Below are 22,582 nucleotides of genomic sequence, written 5' to 3'. Positions count from 1 at the left end.
GGCGCTTTTTCTAAAAACATGATGTGGATACCCAGTGGGGGAAAAAAGACATTCATCATAGGCCAACACGGGAAACTGGGTCCCTGTAGGATGGAGACAGGAGCGCCAGGCCCTGTGAGCAGAACCTGAGACAACCACCCCTTCCTTGGTCTGGGCTGGAGGTCGGGTCCCAGCTTCCCCCTGTTCCCTAGAGCATCTGCAGATCTCTTGGAGGCCTGCCGGCCACCAGGGGGTGCTGCTGCCCCTAAACTGGGAGGAATCCAGTGTTTTCTGCCCTGGTCTCATCCACGTGTTGCTGACAACCAGCTGGTCTGCAGGAAAATGCTCACGGGTGCCTGCTTCCCATGACTTTCGGTGATAAAAATTATAATGTGTTGTCCATCCGAGCAATTTCCTAAAACATGAATAGACACAGGAAAGTGCCTTTGGATAACCGAGCGTTTGGAAAATGCTCCGAGCCTCACTCCCTGGATACCAAACCCTTAGTGTGGTTGATCCTCACCATCGCTTTGTCCTTTGGGAGCACCTCAGCACCCCCCCGACCCCCTCCTCCCGTCTCATCCGCAAGCTCCAGGCAGGTTTTCCAAATGTCCGCATGTGAACGGACCATCCTACCCATCCCATCTGGGACTCGACTTGCACGTCGTGAACATGAATTTTCTTTTGTAATTAGCTGAAAAATGACCCGTACGTGTGTTTTATGAAGCTCAGGGCTTCTGAGAGAACATGGCCCACCGTAGGGGTCCTGAGCAGGTGGAGCCAAGTCCTGGAGGAGCTTACCCTGGCAGGAGGGGCTGGGCAGAGCAGACATGACCTTGCTCCGCAAGGGACTGAAGAGGGCACGGCCTGCCCTGGGGCTCTGAGGGGACACAGTCCTGCTCTCGCGGATCTAGTGGACGTCTGGGCATTAAAAGCCAATAGCAGGTGTACTGGAAACATGCCAGCCATGGGGCGGCGCTGGCTTCTGCGACCATTATTGCGCCCACTCACTCAATAGCCATTTACCAGTTTCCTTTGTTTGCTGAGGGTCGGTGAGCCTCAGTTTCTCCTCTTGTCCCCATCCACCTCGCCCCCTCCCCAAGGAGCCACGCAGATATGAGAAAACTAATGACAACACAGGACTGTTTTGATGTTCTGCTGAGGTCTTGGTCTTCAGAAAAGTCGAAGATCAACACTCTTAATTCCGTGTCATTGGCACGCATCTCCGAGCCAGAACTATTCGGCCCACCGGGTACAACCCTATCCGGGACACAAGCAGGGGTTAGACTTTTTATCTGAATATTCGCTTTCAAATATAGAAAAGCCTTCTGGATGACTTGGGGTGGAAAGCCCCGCGTGTGGTTTGTAAGCTGGCTTCCTCCCCGTCCAGCGGAAGGAGGAACGTACAGTCTTCCACCACAGCTCTCTTACAAGGAAAATGCCACCCTGATTAACAATGATTGCGATGATCGGAAATAATCACTGTGAACGTTCAAGGCGTGGTGGGAGTAGGGAGCGGATTTTAGTTTCTGCAGAAGAAGTAATACTATTTAAATGCGTCAGCTATTAAGTGAGCAGCTGTTCCCGTCCTCTTGCTGCATAACAAAACACCCCAACCATCGCGGGGGGGGGGGGTTAAATTGCAACCATCTCGTCATGCTAATGGAGTCCGTGGTTCAGAAGGTCTAACGGGAACAGCAGGGACAGCTTGTTTCTGCTCCGTGACGTCCAGACCCTCACCCGGAAGATCTATGGGAAGGAAGGAGTCGGTGGACAGAGACTGGACTAGGAGAGCTGCTTTATTCCCATGTCTGGTGCCGGGGCTGGAACAGCTCAGAGGTTAGGCTCAGCTATCAGCTCGCTGGCCTCTGAGCATGGCCACCCCAGGACACTTGGACTTCCCAGGTGTCTCGGGCTCCACAGTGAGCCTTTCCACAAACACTGCCTTTTACACCTCAGCCTCCCCTCTGCTCGACTCGGTTGGTCGAAGCCATCACAAACCTATCCAGACTCAGAAGAGCAGAGAGAGACCGACACCAACTCTCAGTCCGTTGATAGAATTCGGGACCCGCATTCCAGAACCGCCACAGAAACTTATTGACCAGAGGAGCATGTTGGCAGCTGACAAAGTGGGGAAATTATCCCTCCCTGAAGTGTTCAACCTGAAAGATTTGCCTGTTGTGATTGTGGAAAATAAGGCTGTGATAGCAAGAAATGTTTAATACATTTTCAGATTTGCTTTTACATCTCAAAAGTTTGTCCTAGGATGGGGGTATTCAGCTTTGGGCATACCTTGACTTGATTTGATTTATTTAAAACTTTTTTTTAAATGTTTATTTATTTTTGAGAGAGGGAGAGAGCGTGAGTGGGGGAGGTGCAGAGAGAGAGAGAGAGAGAGAGAGACAAAGGATCTGAAGTGGGTTCCATGCTGACAGCACAGAGCCCGATGCAGGGCTCAAACTCACAAATTGTGAGATCATGACCTGAGCCGGACGAAGTCGGATGCTCAACTGACTAAACCACCCAGGTGCCCTGGCCATATCTTGATTTTCATGCTCAGCCAGTCAGCATTTGCCCAGAATGTCTATTTGGTGCACTTGTACATAATAATAATTTTTTATAATAATAAGTGTATGTATGAATATTTTTTAGCACTTATGTCTGGGTGCTTCCAAGGGTTTTATGTATGTTCTCTCATTATTTCCTCAAAGTCAGACATTTGAGTGTGGTTTTCTTAATTTGTATTATTCCTTCCTTCCTTCCTTCATTCGACTAGTATTTATTGAGCACGTATTACGTGCCAAGGAAGCACGGTTCTAAGCACTGAGGACACAACTGGAGACCAGAGAAAACCCTGCTCTTCTGGGGGTGTCTTGGGAGAGGCAGGCCAGCAACAAATACCACTGGTCCCACTTGTATTATTATTTTATTTAGATCATGTCTTTCTGCTTCTCCTTCTTTTTGTCTTTCTCTTTTTCCAACTTAGCCTTGACTTTAGTGGCGATATTTCTAAAACTGTAGGTTTCATGTGGCAGTGGCATATGTTTTTCAACATAAATACAAAATATTAGATTGAAAAATATGAGTAAAATAATAACCAATGCTTCCTCGCCTTCTCCTACGCACTCCCAGAATTCCTGCATGGACTGCAGCCCAGGAGCCACACGTTGGGAAATGCTGGCTGAATCCTCGTACAAGCCGGGAGGCAGGGGCTGGGGGGTTTGACCTTCTACTAGGTGGTGCATTTGAGGGGGCAAAGCTGGGAATGTGACCAAAAGTGGCCCCACTCCCAGCACCCCCCCCCACCGCTGACCAGGCCTGGACACTGCTCCCAGGGGGAGCCCTGGGCCCCATGCTGGGGTGTTCTGGGGACGTAGATGGGAGGCCTTAACCGAGATTCCTCAGAGGGGAGGAAGGTGAGGGGTCCACTCATATCAGGGCCTGTATAAGTACCCCTCTGTCCCACCTGGTTTGACTAGGTGAAGGCTGGCTTGGATTTGGGGCGTTACAGCAGTGTCCCAGGGACCCCCCACTTTGACAATGGGGTCCCCACTGCCTAACTCAGAACCTCCCCTGCCAGGCAGCCCCCACCGGTCTCCAAGGTGCACAGCACGAGCCCCCTTTGCTGGTTCCTCATTCACCCCTCCAGGTGCACCTCTCCTTCGGCCGGTATGTCCCCCAGTCATGCTCCCAAATGCTCAACTAACATTTTCTACCACAGAATCCCCCATCATTCTCTGCAGACGCCCCCTGTGGGCCCCGTGTCGGGCCTGCAGCCGCTCCATCTCCCCAGGTGCACATCTTGACCGCTCTGTCCGCACCTGCTGGCTCCGGTCCCCGGAGGCTGCGAGACGGTCTGTAACCCACTGCCGGCGGGGTCCAAGGAAGGAGAGGCCCCTGCATCGTCAGCTCCCCAGGCAGCAGAGCTCCAGTTCTCTGCGGATCGCTTGACTCATGCCGAGGCCTGCTAATGGAGTGGGGAGCCCCTCCTGCACCCTGGGGCCTGGGGCAACCCTGCTCCCGGGGAGGGCCTGGAAACCATCTGTCTGCTCTCCTTGCCCCACCCCCACCTACAGGCCTGGCCCAGCCCCGGCCGGACCCGATGAGGACCAGGATCCCTGGGGGCTTCCTAGGCCTGCTGGATCCACGAACCACGGATAGCAGAACTGACAGTCCCCCCAGCCCCACCTCGGCCCCCTCCCGGGCCCCCACCTCAGCCCTGGGGATAGATAAGCCATTGCAGCCACCCAGTACACGAGGCCACCATGGGGATGCTCTGGCTGCTGCCGGTGGGCAGGGGGCAGTGAGGGCTCTGGAGGTAGGTCAGCTGTGGCAGGTGGACCCCAGCTTTTGGCCGAACCCCCTTCCCCTCAGTCGCGCAGAGCCAGGTGACCTGGAGCGAGGCGATCAGAGGTGAGGCGGGACATGCTCCCAATCTGGTGAGCCCCGCCCTTGGGGACTGAGGGGACATGACCCTTCCCTGGGAGTTCTGAGAGGTCACGATGTCCCCAGCCTTGCCCCTGCACCCCTATGGGCTGAAGCATGGAGATGAGGCCCTCCCTGCAGAGGACAGATGATGGCTTCTCTGAGGTCATGCACGGGACGGCCAGTGTGAGCGCCCTGACCCCTGACCACAGGTCCCTGACTGATCCTGTCTATATCTGCTCCTTTTCTCTGTCCTTCTGGGCCCTGGGCCCTGTCCCTCCAATCCCTGACCTGATGACAATCCCCAGCCCAACTCTTCCTTTCCTGCCTCCCCCAGGTCTGCCTCGATGGGCTGGTGTCCTCTGGGGAGGCTGTGGCCCTGTTCCCACCTGAGGCATTTCCCTGGGAGTTGGGCCAGGCCTTTGTGGCCCCGTCTTGGGCAGATGGGTCCACGTCGAGTCAGGGCTGTGTATGTTGCAGAATCACAGGCAGAGTTACTATAGTGGGCCCCCAAGATCTGGCCTACGCCTTCCCCAACGTGTCTCCCAGCCCAGGAGCCCTGCTCGTGGCCACCTGGGACCCGATTCCCTTTTCTGGGGATGGATGGAGGTGAGGATAGGGGAGGGGAGAAGGGCCCAGGCTGGGGCTCTCTGGCCCTACCCCCAGGGGAAAGAGTCTGATTTCTGGCAAGTGGGAGACAGAGACAGAGGGCGAGAGCAAGAGATAAAAACGAGAGGGACATGGGGAGAGATGGAGAGAGAGAGGAGAAGCAGAGACACAGTGAGACAGAGAAAATGGGTGGCAGAGAGATGGAAAGACACAGACTGGGAGAGGGATAGAGAAGGAAGGAGAGAGAGAGCAAGAGCAGGGAGACAGAGAGTGAGAAAAGGTGAAAGATAGATGGTTGGGGGAAGGGAGGGTTGAGGCAAAAAGAAAGATAGAAAAATAAAGAAGGAGGGCAGGCGAGAGGGAGGCCCACGTGGACAGGGGACTGGGACAGGGGGGAGCCGGGAAGAAGCCAGCTCCGTGGGGCAGATGGAGCCCAGCTGAGGAGGGGGGCTGTAGGCCGCACTCCCCCCTGCAGGTGAACACCTTCCAGGTGGTTCTCCATGGCCAGCGGTGCCTCCCGGGCGCTATTTCTCTACAAGGACATCCAGTAGGCCGTGGGTGTGGCCAGCGGTGGGAGCCCCACGATGGCCCGGGGCGGGGGGGTTGGGCATGGCTGCCCACGTGGGTGGGGAACCAACAGCGTCTGCCCAGGGTCCTCGGGGTGAGGAAATGGCCTGGCTGACCCTGTCCTGAATCCCACACCACGTGGGCTTCAACAGTGGCCAGCAGAGGGACTGTTTCACCATCCCAGGATCCGGGACCCCCGACATCCCGTCGGTGGCAGACAGCAGCAATGTGGCCTCCCCGGGTACTGGGCCTGCCGCCCCGACACCTCTGTGGTCCCCGATGGCTGTGCCTACAGTGGTGAGGCAGTGGGGGCTCTTATCCCAGACCTGCCTGCTCCCGGGTCCAAGCCCACGGGTACCAGGAACCCGAGGCCGCAGCCCTCTCCTCTTCCAGGACCAGGGGTCCACACCCCCCACCCATTCCATTCTCCAATCCAGGAGTCAGGGTGCCCCTGTGCTGTCCTCTCTCAGGACCTGGAGTCCAGGCCCCAGCCCCACTCTCTCCACAGTCCAGTTCCTGCCTCTCTGTGCCTCTTTCTGGAACAGTAATGCCTGTAGCCACCGGTGCCACCGTGGGCGGGAAGGCCGGGTGTACTGCCGGCTGAAGCGGGCAGGTCGGCAAAGCGCAGCTGCACAGCCCTTCCCTTGCCGGCCCCTCCCGCCACCTGGGTGCCCTCCCCCCCGCCCCACCGGGCCGTCTACACACACTGCTGAGAAGCGGCCGAGCTCCCGCCCTGTCAGGCTGTCCTGGCCCTGCTTTCCTGGCGTCCGCGTCCGTGTGGAAGTGGGCCTGGATGGCGGAGCCCCATTCCGGAGACCCTCGTGGGGCAGATGGTCCACGGCCAGGACGTGGTGGTGAGACCCCGAGGCCCAACAGGACACGGGCTGGTGAATGAGTGAGGCTGGGGGCTGGGCAAGGAGTGGAGCAAGGAGGGGCACCCAGGGAGCCACGGGCACAGCCGCAGGGTGACAGGCAGGCCTAGAGGGAGAGGGATGAGAAGACAGACCGTCAGGCAGACGGATGGGCAGGTGGACCAAGAGAGTGTCAGGCTGACGGAAAAACGGAAGGCCGGAATGATACTGGGCCGAAGGAAGCAGTGGTGAGACGGAAGTCAGGGAGACAGACGGACAGGTGGACGAACGGTGGGCGGATGGCGAATCGCACGGCGGACTCTTCCGAAGCAGACAGAGGGTCACGGGAGACGTGGAGCCTCCCAGGGTTGGGTCCTCACCACAGGCCTCTCGTGGCCCCTCCCGAGGGGCAGCCCTCCAAGGCCTCAGCTTCACCCCTACTCACCGCCACTTTCCTTGTTGCACAAGCCAGTCTCTGGCTGCCCCTGAGTCTAGCCACTGGCCGACCTCACTGGCCATCCAGCCCACGGACCCACTGACCCTACTGCTGCTTCCCGCGCCCTTCCTTCTCCGGTTCCGGGCTCTGTCTGTGACTCCGGCCGGCCGGCACCCTCCTCTCCCTCCCGCTCATCAGGCAAACCCCACTTCAGAAGGCTCCCCTGTCCTCTTGCACTCGCCCCGGCTTCACATCTGTGATCGTGAACTTGAGGGGCCACCTGCCCAGCTCCCGGCTACCCTCACTTGCCTCTCCTGGATGAGCACTCACACCTCCTTTCCCGAACCCCACTCTCAGCTGCGCTGCCACAGTCTCCCCTCCTGTTTCGCTGGGAAACACAGTGGGAACCCTCTGAGGCCCCCTCTGAGTCCCAGCAGCTGTGGTGACGGTGGCCTTGGTCCCTGACTAAGCTCCTTCCCTGCGACTGTTCCCGGGTCTCACCCAGAGATCCTTCTGTTCTCTCGCCTCTGCGTCGATGGTTCTCGAAGTGGGGTCCCCAGACCGCAGCATGAGCAACACCTGGGGACTTGTTGACATGGGAGCTCTTGGGTCCCACCCCGGGCCACCACTCCGTGGGGCCCAGCAGTCTGTTTCAGCCAGACTTTGGGGACTCTGATGCACACTGGTCTGAGTCCACCCGCAGTTGGCCCCTTTCTGCTGGATCCTTCTCACCTTGTTGCAACAGGCTGCGATTTGTCCCGCCTGCCTAGGGGCACCTAGGTGACTCAGTCGGTTGAGCCTCTGACCTCAGCTCAGGTCGTTATCTCACAGTTGGTGGGTTTGAGCCCCGCGTCAGGCTCTGTGCTGACGGCGTGGAGCCTGCTTGGGATTCTCTCTCCCTTTCTCTTTGCCCCTACCTCTCCCCACTCCAAAATAAATAAACGTTAAAAATTTTCTTTACGTTTGTTAAAAAAACCCAAACAAACCTGCCTTGATCCCTCAGCCCCTCCAGCGATTGCCCCCTGCCTTCGAAACCCTTTACAGCAAAACCCCCCACAGGGTTACCTGTGCTCAGTGCCTCCGACCCCTCCCCTTCCATTCTGTGAAGCTTCTCTGCTCGGGCTTCTGTCCGCCTTCAAGCTCACACCAGCCAGACCGGTCCTGATGAGCCCCCCACCCCCCGTCCCCCCAGGGGCCCATCCTCAGCCCACATCCTGCTTGGCCATCGTGGCTTGAGACACCCCAACCCTTCCCTCCTCCCTGAAGCACTTTCTCCCTGCGTCCAGGACCCCAAGCTCCTGGTTCTCCTCCCACCTTCCGGCAGTCGCCACCCGGACACCCACTGAGCGCCTGCCCGGGACTCAGCCCAGCCTCCTCCTTGCCCACCTGCACCTACTCCCCAGAGCGACGCTTTCACATGGTCTGCTGTTAACGTCCACGCCTCCCCCAGAAGTGAACCTGCTGAGGTCCCCTGACCCCGGGCTGTGTCCTGTCCCACAGCTGGAAGGGTGTCTGCTTCCTCCGCCCCCTCTGTCCCTGAGGCTGGGCCTGCTGTCCACGCACGGTACTCAGTCACCCACCTGGCCACGGGCGCCGGCCTTGAACTGTGGATCCAGGATGTGCGCCTGGAACTTGTGGGACCCGAAGCTGAGGTCGCTGTCGCGGGGGGTGGGGGGGGGGTTCGTGTGGGCCCAAGGCCTTGACCCCCCCTGGAAACACCCCAGCTGGAGCCTGGGCTGTTCCAGGCCAGCTGACAGGAGGTGGGACGCTGCAACTCCGAATGGTCCAGACGCCCAGCCCAAAGGAAGGCTACGTATGCAGGCCCCAGGGCCCGTGGCAGCTCTCAGAGCTGACAGGCCCCTTTGCAGCCTGTGCCCCGACCTCTGTGGGCCCATTCGTGGACAGCTGTGTGGAGAAGCAGTGCACAGCCAACGGGAGCCTGGCTGTCAGGCTCTGGCTGCCTTTGCCTGGGCCTGTCAAACTATTGACATCCCTGTGGGTGCCTGGTGTTGTCCTGGCTTTGGTGGTGAGCTGGAGGGAGATAGTGAAGAGGAGGGTGGGCGCTGTGTCTAGAACTACTGTGTACAGTTGCACAGGCTGTGCACTGCACAGAAACATCTGTTCTTGCTTTGGGGTCTGAGAGGACACAACCCTACTCCGTGTGCGTGTGCGTGTGTGTGTGGGTGTATATGTTGGGGTGGTTCTGAGGAAAACACAGTACTGGGACTCTGAGGGGTCTTGACCCTGACCTGAGTCAGAGTGAGGGGTGAGGAGAATGCTTTGAATCCAACTGCAGAACAATCCTGCCCTGAAAACGGCCTCTGGCAGTCACATGCCGGTGTCTGTGAGGCAAGCTGCCCCTGTAAGGAGGTGCCTCTGGCCCGCCACAGCCTGTGTCGTGGGGGCTGCATGTATGACACCAGCTACCTGTTCTGTGCAGGTACCGGGCTCTCTGTGGCTGTCCCCAGCAAGGCCACGTCTTGCCCGTAGGGGCTCAAGAGCTGAGCCCCCTCTGCTGCGAGCTGTGTGAGTACAAGGAAAGGGGACCACGTCACTGTCACCCCCGAACTGGCAGAGATGGAGCTCCATGCCCCTTGCACGCTGGGGCCTGGCACCGTGGAGTGCCAAGAGGGTGTCAGGGGACCGCCACCCGCCGCACCTTTGATGGCGCAAACCTCACAACCCGGGGGGTCCTGCTGCTATGTGCTGGGCCGCACCTGTTGAGCGGGCGGGGCACCGGTGTTTACGGGGCGGGAGGACAGTGAGCACCTAAGCCCCATGGCTGGTATGACTGGGACGCCGTAGATCAGGTGGGGTAAAGGTGACGATGGAGGCTCAGAGTCCGGGAAGGTACAGGTAAGCTCGGGCAGAGGCTGGCACCTGGCGTATAGCAGGTACTCGAAGTTGAACAAATAAATACTACAGAGAGGGGCCTCAATACGTTCATTGACTCAACAAATATTGACGGAGGTTTGCCTTGTGCTGGGTGCTGGAGAGACAGCAGGCAACAGAATTTGATCTTGGGGCAGTGAATCGGTGTCCTTGTGACTTGTGTCCCTCCAGAGCTGGCCTGCCCTCCCGACAGCCACGACGAGGTCTGTGGCTTCTCACATGTCCCAGCTCCTACGCCAAGCCTGCCCTGCCCGGCGGCTGCCTGACTCTGCGCCAGCGTGACACGAGCTTCAGGCTCAATGTCACTGAGTGTGTGTCCCCTGTCCAGTGTGGCTGCTCCATGGGAGACAGGGACAGGCACCACGTGGCCGGGGAGGCCGTCTGGGCTGGGGAGCACTGGGAGCGATTCTGCCACTGCCCAACCACACCATGGGCTCCCCCTCCTCCTGTGGGTCTGGGCAGAAGTGTGGGACCCTGAGGGGCGTCTTCACGGGCCACCTGCTCCCCTCTGGCATCTGGGCACTCACACATCACCATCTTCGACGGTGGGACTGTTGAGTTCCCAGACACCCATGTATCCATCTGCTGAGTCCTGTGACTCCTCTGACTCATTGCCCTTTTTCAGAGTAGAACTGGGGTTGGGGGGGGGCGGGCAGGAGCAGGTCCAGAGCCCCATCATGCTCATCTGAAAGGTGTCTATCCAGGTTAACGAGAACGGGGTCCACCTCCAGAGGGACAGCCCAGGCCTGGCTGGGGACATGTGGGTTCTAGGAAGCCCAGGCCCTTGGGAAAAAATTTTCCCTCCAATGTTTCCTCATTTTTACCTCTATTCTGATGATTCTTACTCTTCTGTCTATATCCACCAGAACACATTCAGTTTAAAATAACAGAAACAGGGCCACTTGGGTGGCTTAGTCGGTTAAGTGTCTGACTTCGATTCAGGTCATGATCTCACAGTGTGTGAGTTTGAGCCCCGTGTCGGGCTCTGTGCTGCCGGCTCGGAGCCTGGAGCTTGCTTCCAATTCTGTGTCTCCATCCCTCTCTCTGCCCCTCCCCTGCTCATGCTCTGTCTCTCTCTCTCAGAAATAGACATTAAAAGAATTAAAATAAGTAAGATAAAATAATAGAAACACACCTCAAATCAGCTTAAGAACGAAAAAGGAATTTGTTAGTTTATATAACTGAAAAAAAAAAGTCTCTGGCTTCAGGCACAGCTGGATTCAAGTGCTCAAACAATGTGTGCAGAATCTGTGCCCATTTCTGGGCCCTACTCTCCTCTGCGGGGGCTTCATTTTCAGCGCATGCGGCCCCACGAAGAGGGTGGCCAGTTAGCAAGTGCTGGTGGACAGAGGACCGCTTTCTGAAGCCTCCAGGGCTTGTCCCTCATTGGCCCGGCTTGAGTCATGTGACCATCTCCGGCCCAGTCACGTGGACTAGCTGACTGCTGGGCCTGGGTCAGGTGCTGGAAGCCAGGGGGTGTGGGGGCGGACTTCCCCACTGCGTGGATTGGCGGGGTGGTTCCCCGAGGAAACCCAGAGAAAGGGCAAAGAAGGCTGAGCAGGACCGGACGAGAGATGGTCACCATTACACTTTTGTCTTTGCCCCCGTCGCTGAGGAATATTTCACATGTATTTGAACATTTGAACACCTACCACGTGCCAAGCGGTACTGGGCCCAAACGAACTTGGCCCTGTAGTCCTGAACCTTCCTTTCCTCTGTCCGCCCCTCAGGCTAACAGCGAGACGGTGAGCCTCCCCGTGGGCTTGAACGGAGGCAGCCTTGTGTACGGGAACGACCTCTGCCCTGTGCTGCAGTCCTACTGTGGCCAGTGGCTCAGCCCCGATGTCACCCACAACCTCCCCCTTCCCCTCCCCCTGCCACAGCCCCATGCGGGTCACCCCTGTGGGCTCTGCGGGAGCTTCAACCGTGACCCCAGTGCTGACACCGGGGCCCAGGTTGCCAAGCAAGGCTTATGGGGATGGCTGTGGGCTGCCTGTCCAGCGCGAGGGGACCGGGGGCAGACGACGTCAGCGGGGAGGAGGTACTGGCTCCCGCACCCCGGACCCGTGAGTGTCCAGCTGTGTCAGGGATCTGTGTGTCGCGGAGGCCGGTGGCCGCACCCTCTGCTTGGCCCCGCAGACGCATGCCGGGCTCACCACTGGGCTCTGGAAGAATCCTTCCCTCTGTGGTGAGTCACGGTTGAGCGGGGTGGGCACTCATCTGCGAGCCCGCTGTTAGCAGACAGAAACGCTTCTGTACTCCTGACTGCCCCCACCTCCTGCCGTGTTCCGAAGCCTGGCGTCGCAGGGGCTTCCGGATCCCCTTTCCAGGCTCCAGCTGGATGCGTGCTGATGGGTTTGGAGCTGGCATTCTACTGACTGGCATACGTTTTAATCCCACCCCTGGGCGGACTCTATGACTCCTTGTGTTCTTCCCTGCCTCCCTGTCAAGGGGACTGGCTGTCCTTTCCCACCCTTGGAGAGCCTGACCTGAGATGCCCAGAGATGCCAAGATCCTACTCCCAACGACTCTCCCGATGGGCTGTGCTTTGTGCGGAGGGAAGCAGGTTTCACAGTTTGCTGCTGCCTGGGCCGGTCACGGGTGCCAGGCCTGCCTTGTGGTTGCCTCTGAGCATCACCTTCCCTTCCTGACCATCCTCATGCTGAGCCAGCTCCTCAATCTCTGCTCTTTAGGGTCCAGCTGCCAGGCCCACACTTCTGCCTGCTCCAGGGCTCCACCGTGCCCGGTCAGGTCCGGCCGCCTGGGCAGGAGATGCTCATGTGGCCTCTCTCTCCAGGTGGGAGACCTTGGCTGGCTGGAATGGTACCCCCACTGCTGCAGCAGGGACAGAGCAGAGTGTTTTCACGACAGCCCAGCTTGCTGCCCTGTTGGGGATGTCTGCGGGCTGCGGGGTGACCGGTGGGGCTGCCAGAGCCCTCTAGGCACCTGTATGGCCACCGGAGACCCTCATTACTTCACCTTCAGTGGGGCTGCGGTCCACTTCCGAAGCACCTGCACCTCCCACCTGGCCCACCCCGGTGGGCCACGTCCCTTCCCCGGGCCCTTCCTTCAGTGCGGATGCTTCCAACAGCAACTACTGTTGCCAGTGTGTGTCCTTCTTCTTTACGCTGTGGAGGCGGAGCTCAGCCCGGGACCGAAGATGCACGTGGCCCCGAAGGGCTGCAAGTCCAGCTGAGAGGGCAGAAGGCAAGCCCACTCAGCTCTGTCCAGGCCGCTCCCTCATCTTGCCCTCATCCAGTCAAGCCCATGCTGCATCCACCCATCCACCTTTCCACCCATTCACTGATCCTTCCAACTCTCTACCTCTTCATCCCTCCATGCCTCAGTTGACCCACCCCTTCATCAATCCATCCCTTCATTGAAATTCCCCTGCATCAAACCATCTCCAATGATGTAGCGTGCCATTGATCCATCCAGCTTTCCATTCTTCCATTCACTCCTCCATTTATCTATCCATTCATTCATCTCTACATCCATCCATCCACGCATCCATGCATCCAAGCACCCATCCATCCATCCATGCTCCCATCCATGCATCAGTCCATCCATCCATCCACGTATCTATCTATCCATCCATCCATCCACCTGCCCATCCATCCATCCATCCATCTTTCAACAAGACTTTACTGAACATTGACTTTGTGTCAGATCCTGTTCTAAGCTCTGAGGACACAGCAGAGAACAAAGCAGACCGGTCCCCTCAGATTATAAAGTGGAAGGCAAACACGAAAAAGCAAATACGTATCAGATGGTAACAAGTCCTAGAAAAATAAAACATGAAAGGAACATTGGGAGTGTGTGTATGTATAGGGTGGGCGTTATAATTTTAAATAGGGTGAGGTTCCCTGTGGCTTCATGTGGGGAACAGACTGTTGGAGGCAGGTGGGAGCAGGTAGACAGAGAGGCAGCTGATGCACAATCCAGGCGGGAAGTGGCCGTGGTTGGAATCGGGGAGAGGGTAGTAGAAGGTGGGGAGGAGTGGTAGGATTCTGGAAATATTTTGAAAGAATCAGATGTGGGGTGACAGAGAGTGGGTTCCAGGAGGACTTGAGTGCTGGCCTCTGCAGGCCGAAGGGTAGAGCTGCCCCTGCCTGTGATGGAGGAAGTGAGGGGACGGGGCTTGAGGAGCTCAGACTTGGACATGTGCACTTGGAGATGTCCCTTAGTGCCTTCTCTGTCCCCCTGTGACTATTGTGGGGGTTACAAAGGGATGTGTGCCTGGCACTGGGCAGGGGAGGGCGTGGCAGGAGGAGACGGACCGCGTGCGCTGGTGGAGGACCTGGGGGTAGGACACCCAGTGCTCTGAGGCCTGAATGTGGTGGGAGGTGGACCAGATGCTACTGCGGGTGGGCACCCAGCTACAGGTTTGGTTCAGAGGCCGCAACATACTGTTTGTGTGGGTGGGGCCCAAATACCACGGCGGCCTCCGTGGCCTCTGGGGCAATTTCCACAGAGGCCGCAGTGATGACAAGTCACTCTCTAGTGGGGCACCTGTCCCCAGAAATACCAATGTCCGCAGCGCCTGGCAGACCCAGGACAGAGAGCCTAGGCGAGTGGCCACGCTGGGCCAGGGAGGCCTGGGTTGGGGGAGATGCTGGGCTGGGGCCAAACAGCAGGCAAGCCGGCAGTCTCTCAAGGACAGACAGGCTGAAAGGCCACTAGTAGCAAGCACGTGGTGCTCCTTGGTACCAGGAACCACTATTACACCCATTTACAGAGGGGGAAACTGAGGCACAGAAGGACTGAGTGTTTGTCCAACTTCCCACGGTAGGAAATGGGGACTGGAACCCAGGCAGCCTGGCTCCAGAGTCCTGGATCTTAAATACTCCACTCTACCAACTCCCGAAAAGGAGGCAGGAGATACCCAAAACCTTAGTCCTGAGATGTTCGACGAGGCAGCCACTAGCCTGGACGGTTATTTAAGTTCAAGTGTAAATTAGCTTAACTTAAACATCTTGTTCCTCAGTCCCGCTAGCCGTATTTCAAGCGCTCAGCAGGCCCGGGGGGCTGGTGACTCCTTTATCGGGTGGCACAGATTTGGAAATTCGTCCCAGCGGAAGAGCTGGGATTTGGAGGCAACAAGGCTGATTCCAGAACCCGTGTCCTAACAGCTTCTTTGTGGGGAACAATGGTATGAAAATTACTTGTTACTGCGGGTTGGGTTTTTTCAAGTTTATGAAACTACACGAGGAGATGGCAGGGTCTGGAAAGGAGAGGCTGGCGGAGGCCGGAGGAGGGGGCTGGTGGGGTCGGCCAGGTGGGGGAGGCAGGACACATGGGTTGGGGGGGCCCGGCTGAGTCCCCGTGGTCCCCTCAGCCGCCGGCGGGACACTGGGGACCCCGAGCCCTGCAGGACAGGCCCCAGAGAGCAGCTCAGCGGGGTTCTGGGGAACTGCCCCGGGCCCTTCTGCAAACATCACAGGCACGATGAGCCCATGGCCTAAATGCAGGCTGCATCTTCGACCTCCACCGGTGGGGCCTGGGCAACCGCACGCCGGGTGCCGTGCTGGAGGCCCCTGTCCAGCTCTGCGCCCTGCGTGGCATCCGCCTGCCTGAGTGGTGAGCCAGCCTGAGGGGGGCCGTCAGTGCCCCTTCCCCTTCTGCAAAGGGCCTCACGCCTTGGGCAGCTAGGATGCCACCTTCCTCAGCCGATCGGAACCCCTCATCCCCAGGGAGACCCTGAGCCCTGCTCTCGGGGATGGGGACCCAAACCTCAAACCAGAATCCGGGTCCCTCACAGGCCTCTTGTAAACATCTCCTGCACTTGATCCTGAGTTGTCTAATTGTTCATCACATGCTACCATTAAAAAAAAAAATTTCAATGTTTATTTTTGAGTTGGGGAGTGGCAGAGACAGAGGGAGACAGAATCCAAGGGGACTCCAGGCCCTGAGCTGTCAGCACAGAGCCGGACGCGGGGCTGGAACCCACGAACCGTGAGATCATGACCTGAGCCAAAATCAGGAGTCAGACGTTTAAGGGACTGAGCCACCCAGGTGCCCCTGACGTGCCAGAATTTTTAAGTTGCCTGCGGACATGATGTTAACAAGCCATATGGAGAGAAAGCATTAACCAGGAACAGTGGCAGTTTGGGAAGCACCCTGCGGTCCATCCCTGCCTTCCTCCCTGAGCTGCAACCATCCCAGGTTTTTCTCCCTCTGGTTTGGGCTGGTGGCCTCCGATCCATGTGTCCCCTCTCCCGGGTGTGGCACGTCCGACCAACGGTGACTACGACTTCTGTGGGCCACCCTGCCCGGCCACCTGTGCCTGCCTTAACTCCTCAGGGCCCCGCACCCCCTGGCGCACAGCCGGCTGCTTCTGCTACAAGGGTTCTCCCTGGTGGCGGGCACGTGAGTGTCGCACACCGACCGTGGCCGCCACTTGCAGGGGCGCTACATCTCGGGCACCCGGGTGCCGTCCACGGCCACCCGTGAGCAGAAGTGTCGGTGCCACAGGCCTGGACACCTGTTCGGGTGCCACCCTCATGCCTGTGGGCCCTGAGAGTCGTGCCACGGCCTGCCAGAGCAGCGCGCTAGGGGACACTGTGGCTCTCTGGAGACCCCCACCTGCACACCTTCGATGGGACCCGGCACCACTTCCAAGGGCCTGGCTGGGAGGTGTTGGCCAGAACGCGCTGGCCGCACCCTTGGCCGTCTGGATGGAGGCCGGGCAGCAGGAGCCCCGGGGTGCTACGTGGGCCCACAGGTGGACGTGGACATGGAAGAAAGGCAGCTGTCACTGCCAGTGGGGCAGTTTGGGGTGATCCAGGTAGGCGTGACCTGACTCTAGTCTGGTCTCGGAGAGCCCTGATGACTAATGAGCGTAAATAACGACAGGCTGATGAAATGGTAGCCCAGGGGTATTTCACTTTGGAGAAGGAGACACTAGGGCTTTGCCGCCCTTCGAACCGGGCAGAGGGTCCCTGCCCCAGCCTTGCACTCCAGGGTCCCGCCAGCGCTGGCTGTGCCACTCCCCACGGGCTGCAGAGCCCAAGGACCTCTGCGAAGTGCCCTTGGATCCTGCACCCCCTCCTGACCCCTTTCCAGAATCTGCTCTGGGCGCCACAACGCCAGGGCTCTCAGTGACCTCATCCCACGTCCATCTTCAGAGGGTGGACCGTGTGGGCAAGGTGCACACAACAAGCCCCACTGCAGGAGGGGGGGCGGCCAAGGTGGGTCGAGGCTACAGGGTTGTATCATTATGCAAGACCTCCCTCCTGCAGCGTGGGCCACAGCCGGCGCTGGGAAGACGGGAAGTGGGCCTGGGCAGCTTCTCCTGGGCACCAGGTCCTGTCCAGAAACTCTGCAGAATCAAGAATTCTAAAGCCACACCTGGCCTCCGGGGAATTAGGAAGGTCTCTGTGTTGAGGGTAGAACATAGTTCATTTAACAGTTTGGCAGCTGGGAGACATGAGATGTGGGCCTCCATTCACACTCTTGCTCCAGACCCCACGAGTGGGGCAAATGGTCACCGGGCTCACACAAAGAGTGTTAGCCGATGCTCTAACAGGCAATGTGGGGAAGCAATAAAGCGTGGGGTGCTGGGCCTGGAGGTCTGGGTTCCAGCCCCACTGTGCCCTTTGTTAACTATTGACCTTGGCCTAGTGGCTTGGTTTCCCCATCTATGAAATGTGAGTACCGTGTGGCATATTCTCTGCTCACCCAGAGCACTTCTGTGACCAGATGTGTGCGTTTCCCACACCAAGCAATTCTCCAATTCTCTGTGGGCAGCAGCCGAGTGTCCTATAATTCAGTTCGGCTCTGACACATCTACCCGGAGATGGCTTCAGACCCCACAGGTTAAGGGCTGACCCGCAGGACTGCCCCCCCCCCCCCACTTCAGATGCCAGTCGTAAACCTGCTACCGGGGGTCACTATGTTTCCTGTCCGCCTTCCTCTGGACAGCATAGGAGTTCTCCAAGCGCAGGGACTTTGTTTATTTTGGTGAAAAAACTAGACACAAACCCCTGAGAGCACCCTGAGGATGTCAGAGGCGATGCATGCAGTTTGTTCTGGAGAAAAATAAGGCCCGGAAGGAGACCAAAGAGGCCCGTGGAGGCAGGGAGGTGGGGAAGCACTGGGACAGAGACCTGAAGGAGGTGAGAGGGGGAGTCGTGTAGACACAGGAGGGAAGAGTGTCCAGGAAGAGGGAACAGTCAGTGTGAAGGTTGGAATGGAGCCTGGTGTGTGGCTGGAGCAGAGTGAGTGAGGGGCTGAGTGGGCGGAGATGAGGACAGAGAGGTGACACGGGCCACAGGGAGGACTTTGGATTTTATCTGAGGAGACCAAGGAGCCATGGAAGGGCTTGAGCAAGGGAGGGACAGGATGTGATCTGTGACGTTAGAAGATTCGTTGGAGGTCATGAGGAGGGTGGGTCACAGGGGGCAGAAGCCCCGACCCAAGGGGCTGATATCTGGGCAATGCCGCCTGACACACCTTGTTCTGTCTTCCAGGTGAGCAGGTCCCAGGCCAGCCTGCCCCTGCCTCTGTCTGGGGTCGTGCTCCGGGCCTTCTCCACATCTTCGGCCGCCGCGGTCCAGGTGACCCGTGGCCTCTCCGTGGCCTTTCACAAATCCCGTGTCCTCTGGGGGACAGTGTCGGAGATCTACACTAGCACCGTCTGTGGCTTCAGTGGGGACCGTCACATGGGTATCTTGGATGATTTTGGCGACTTCAAGGGCATATACTTCTCTGATGACCACAGCTCAACCATAGGCCTGGCCCCCTGTGCCCGCTGGACAAGGCAACCCAACACCGGCCCTCCTGTGGACCACTGGGCACCCACAAAGGGCCCTATGGGGCCTGCAATGAGGACACGGAGCCTCTGGTCCACATGGAGAACTGTGTCTGTGACCTCTGTGCCACAGGGGGCTTGCAAGAGATTTTGTGTGCCGTGCTAGGGAGCTGTGCCCAGGAGTGCTTCCCTGTGCCTCCCTGAAGACCCCTGGTGGCCTGCGGTGAGTGGTATCATCACGGGGATCGTTCTGAGCCTGATCTCACTGGCTGGCCCACTACCACCTCCAGGATGTCTTCCTAGGTCAGTGCCACCCAAGTGGAGTCACTGCATGCCCTTTGGGTCACTGTGCCCCCTAGGACCCTCCCCCCTTAAAATGCTCCAGTCATAATGACAGCTGACATTGACACTATCGGGTCAGCCAGGATGGTCTAGGTCACGCTGCAGTAACAAACCGACCTGACATCTCCACGGCCCAACACGGCCAAAGACTATTCTCTCTCCTACAGATTCCACAGTGTTCAGGGCACCGTTCAAGTTCACTTCCATCCTGTGATGCCACCCCGGTCTTCAGTCCTTCACCGTGGAAGTCACATTCACAGCTCGTAGCACTTTGGCCACATGGTCCCACCTACCTGTAAGGGGGCTGGGACGGGGAAGCACGTGGGCATTTGGTGGCTCTAAGTGACTCTGCCATATGCATTAGCTCATTCAATCCCCGTAACCACCTGCCAAGGGAAGTGCTATTAGGACTTGTTTGATGGGTGAGAAAACTGAGGTATCAGAACGTTAGGGGACTCGTGTAGGGTCACTTGGAGGGTCAGTAGGATGTGCGTTGCATTGATTCTTGCTGCCTTTAGGATGAAGCACAAGCCCTTGGCTGAGCACTTGAGGGCTCATGTAGACTGGCGCCCACTCCTGATCCCTGTCAGCTGCTCCTCACCTACACTCTGGGATCCTGAAGTGTGTGTAATTCCCACCCTCTCCAGCCAACTTCCTGCTGCTTGTCGCTCCTTCAAGTCCCAGAAACCCACACGCCAGTGGGGCCAGGCATGCAAATGGCTGACATGGGCTGGGGGAGGCTGGGGGAGGCTGGGGTGTGTCCTGCCTGGGGGGGTTGGCATTGCTTTCCAGATAATTCTTGCCAAGTGGGATCATGGGCTCAGTAGAGTCCAATAGCTTATTCCAAATCACTCAGCAGTTGCGTGACTTTGGGCAAGTCGCTTAACGTCTCTGGACCTCAGTTTCCTTGTCTGCAAACGGGGTGATGAAAGTCTATCTCATGAGATTGTTGTGAGGGATAAACAACGTGGTGCATGAAAAACAAGCTCCTGGTAACTGCTCAATTATAGGTCGTTCTTTTTATTGATGAATGACAATAACCTGGCACAGTTTCTTGCTAACTCCGTTTTCTTCAGTGAATTCAGGAAGAAAATACTAAGGATTAGAAGAGACAATACCTAGAAGGAGCATAGAGCAGGGCCTGGCATACAGTGAGTGCTCAGGAAATGTTACATAAGACAGTCCTCATCACCGTCATTGCCGTTATCATCACCATCAACAGCATCACCTCCTGATGATACCTCCACATTCCCCACTCTGCCCTGATGATCCGTCCTTGGCCTCCTCAACCTGCCCTCTGCTCCCTTAGTCATCTTCTGGTTGGAAACATTCCAGAACAGTAACGCTTGGCTAATTATTAGCCCCCGTCTGTGTTCTTCCAGATCTCGCCTGCCATCCCACCATCCATTATGAGCTCTGCGGTTCCTCACGTGTCCCAGCTCTTGCACTCGGCCTGCCCTGCCCGACAGCTACCTGACGCCACGCCGGGAGGGCTGCTAGTGTGATACGGGCTTCGTGCTCAAGCAGCACTGACTGCGTGCCCCCCCCCCCCCCCCGTCCAGGGCGGCCGTTCCATGGGGGGCAGGTACCACCCGGCCAGGGAGGACTTCTGGGCCGGGGAGCGTTGTGAGCAATTCTGCCACTGCCCACCCACACCGTGTGCTCCTCCCCTTCCTCCTGCAGGCCTGGGCAGAAGCGTGGGACCCCGAGAGGTGCCTTCGGGCGCCACCCACTCTTCCCTGGCACCTGCCAGGCATGTGGGCACTCTCACACTGCCACCTTCGATATGAGGACTGGCTCCCAGACACTTGTGCTTCTGTCTTTGCTGAGTCCTGTGGGTCCTCTGGCTCATTGCCCTTTTTCAAGGTGGAACTTGAGAAGGAGAACAGGTCCTTCTCCAGATGTCTCTGCAGGTGCAGGGGCTGAGATTTGTCCGTAAGAGAAATACTTGACCTGGCCAAGGTAAGCACTTAATGGCTTCTAGAGACACTTGGACCGATTAAAGCTAAGAGAAATGCTTGGCTCAAACTAAGTAAAAATCATGTGACATGTCCCAGTGGAAGCACAGTGATTCTAGGCCCACGGAGTTTCCCTGTGTACGAGTTTGATTGTCGTTAATCACAAATAGCAGGAAACGTGGCTGAAATGAACTCAAACCAGTCAGATTTTTAGATTCACGACTGAAAATTCCAGAGGGAGATCGGGCGTGATTTGATCAGGGCGCAGATTGTTTTCTCAGCATTTCTCCTAGTCTGTGGGTCCTCTACGGTGCTAGCATTGTCCTCAGGTTGGCTTTTCTTGTGGTGGCAAAATGACCACAATTTCCAGGCCTCCGGTGTGCATTTCTCACTATCCAAAGCAAAACCCAGATTTCTTTATCCCTCAATTACTAAACAAAATTCTGTGCTTCACTTTAATTGGACCCCACTGAAGCAATCCTTGTGGCCCAAAGACTGCCTTAGCCTGTCTGGTCCTATCTCAGGAGCTGTAGGTGGGAGAGACCCCCCCACCCCCCCAGCCCTCACAGCTGCTCATTGCTGGGAGAAGGGCTAAATGCGAGCCCAGTCCCAGGGGGCCCACGTCCTCAAACGAGTATTTCTTGTTGCAAGGGTCTCCAAAAAATGTAAATGCCCTGGAAGATCTCCCCTCAGAGACCTGAAAATTTTATCTGGAACCCACAGGGGTGGATGTGTTTTCCGCGCCTGAGGGCCCCTGCCGACAAGAGTTCCATTGTTGGCTGTTGGAAAACACACAGCCCTGCCCCTTCCACCCCACCCCCTTCCAGGAAGGGAACCGGCTTTCAGAATTAGTCACGCTGCCAGCATCCCACACAACAACCCCATTGAATCCAAAGGGCAGTCCTGCAGGGTGAGTGCTATTCTTATCCTAATTTACAGAGAGGGAAACTGAGGCCCAGAGAGGGAGACTCGCTTGCCTGATGTCACATGGTGAGAAAGGGGTGGAGCTAGGATGTGAACTGAGGCTTTCTGGCCCGAAGTTCCTTCCCTCTCCACCTGTGGGCCTACTGTGTGCCTCCACAGTGTGATCTACTTAAGGAGAGCAGGCCACTTGATTCATCTGTTATGAGGCCTGGGATACAGTGACTCCCAAGAATGGTTCTCGTTCAGTCACTCAACAAATATTTCTCAGGCACCTACTATGTGCCAGGCCCTGTGCTTCTGGGGACACAGAGGGAATGGAACAGTTAAGGTCCCTCTTTCCTGGTCTGACATTCCAGAGGGGAAAGAGTCAATAAATATAACCAGTAAGTGTGTAATTATACTCTGTGTCAGGAGGTGATAGGTGCTCATGCTCCGGGGGGGGGGGGTTTGGGAAGAGAGAGAATAGGGTGGAGCGAGCAGTTTCCAGGTGGCAGTCGTAGTTTTAACTCTGGCGACCAAGGAAAGCCTCATCAAGAATGTGATGTTTGAGCAAAGCCCTGAAGAAAGGAGATGAAGGAGGGACCCAAGCGCACATCGGCAGGAACAGTGAATCTGCCGGAGGGAACCCGGGATGCCAATGTGTGGAGGCTGGGAAGGTGCCCGTTGTGCTGGAGGACCAGCGGGGAGGCCAGTGTGGCTGGAGCCCAGTGAGCAAGGGAGGGAGGGGTTGAGGGGGAGGCGATGGTGAGGTCAGAGATGCCAGGGGACCAGACAGGGGAGTGACGTATGGGTCGTGGGTCGTGGTGAGGACTTTGCTTTCGCCAGGAGAGAGGTGCGGCCAGGGGAG

Source organism: Lynx rufus, unplaced genomic scaffold (genome assembly GCF_022079265.1).
Source record: "Lynx rufus isolate CCGP_SWC_20201006 ecotype Redwood Valley unplaced genomic scaffold, mLynRuf1.p SCAF_16, whole genome shotgun sequence".
Taxonomy (NCBI): domain Eukaryota; kingdom Metazoa; phylum Chordata; class Mammalia; order Carnivora; family Felidae; genus Lynx; species Lynx rufus.
Note: the sequence above shows the minus strand (reverse complement) of the source record.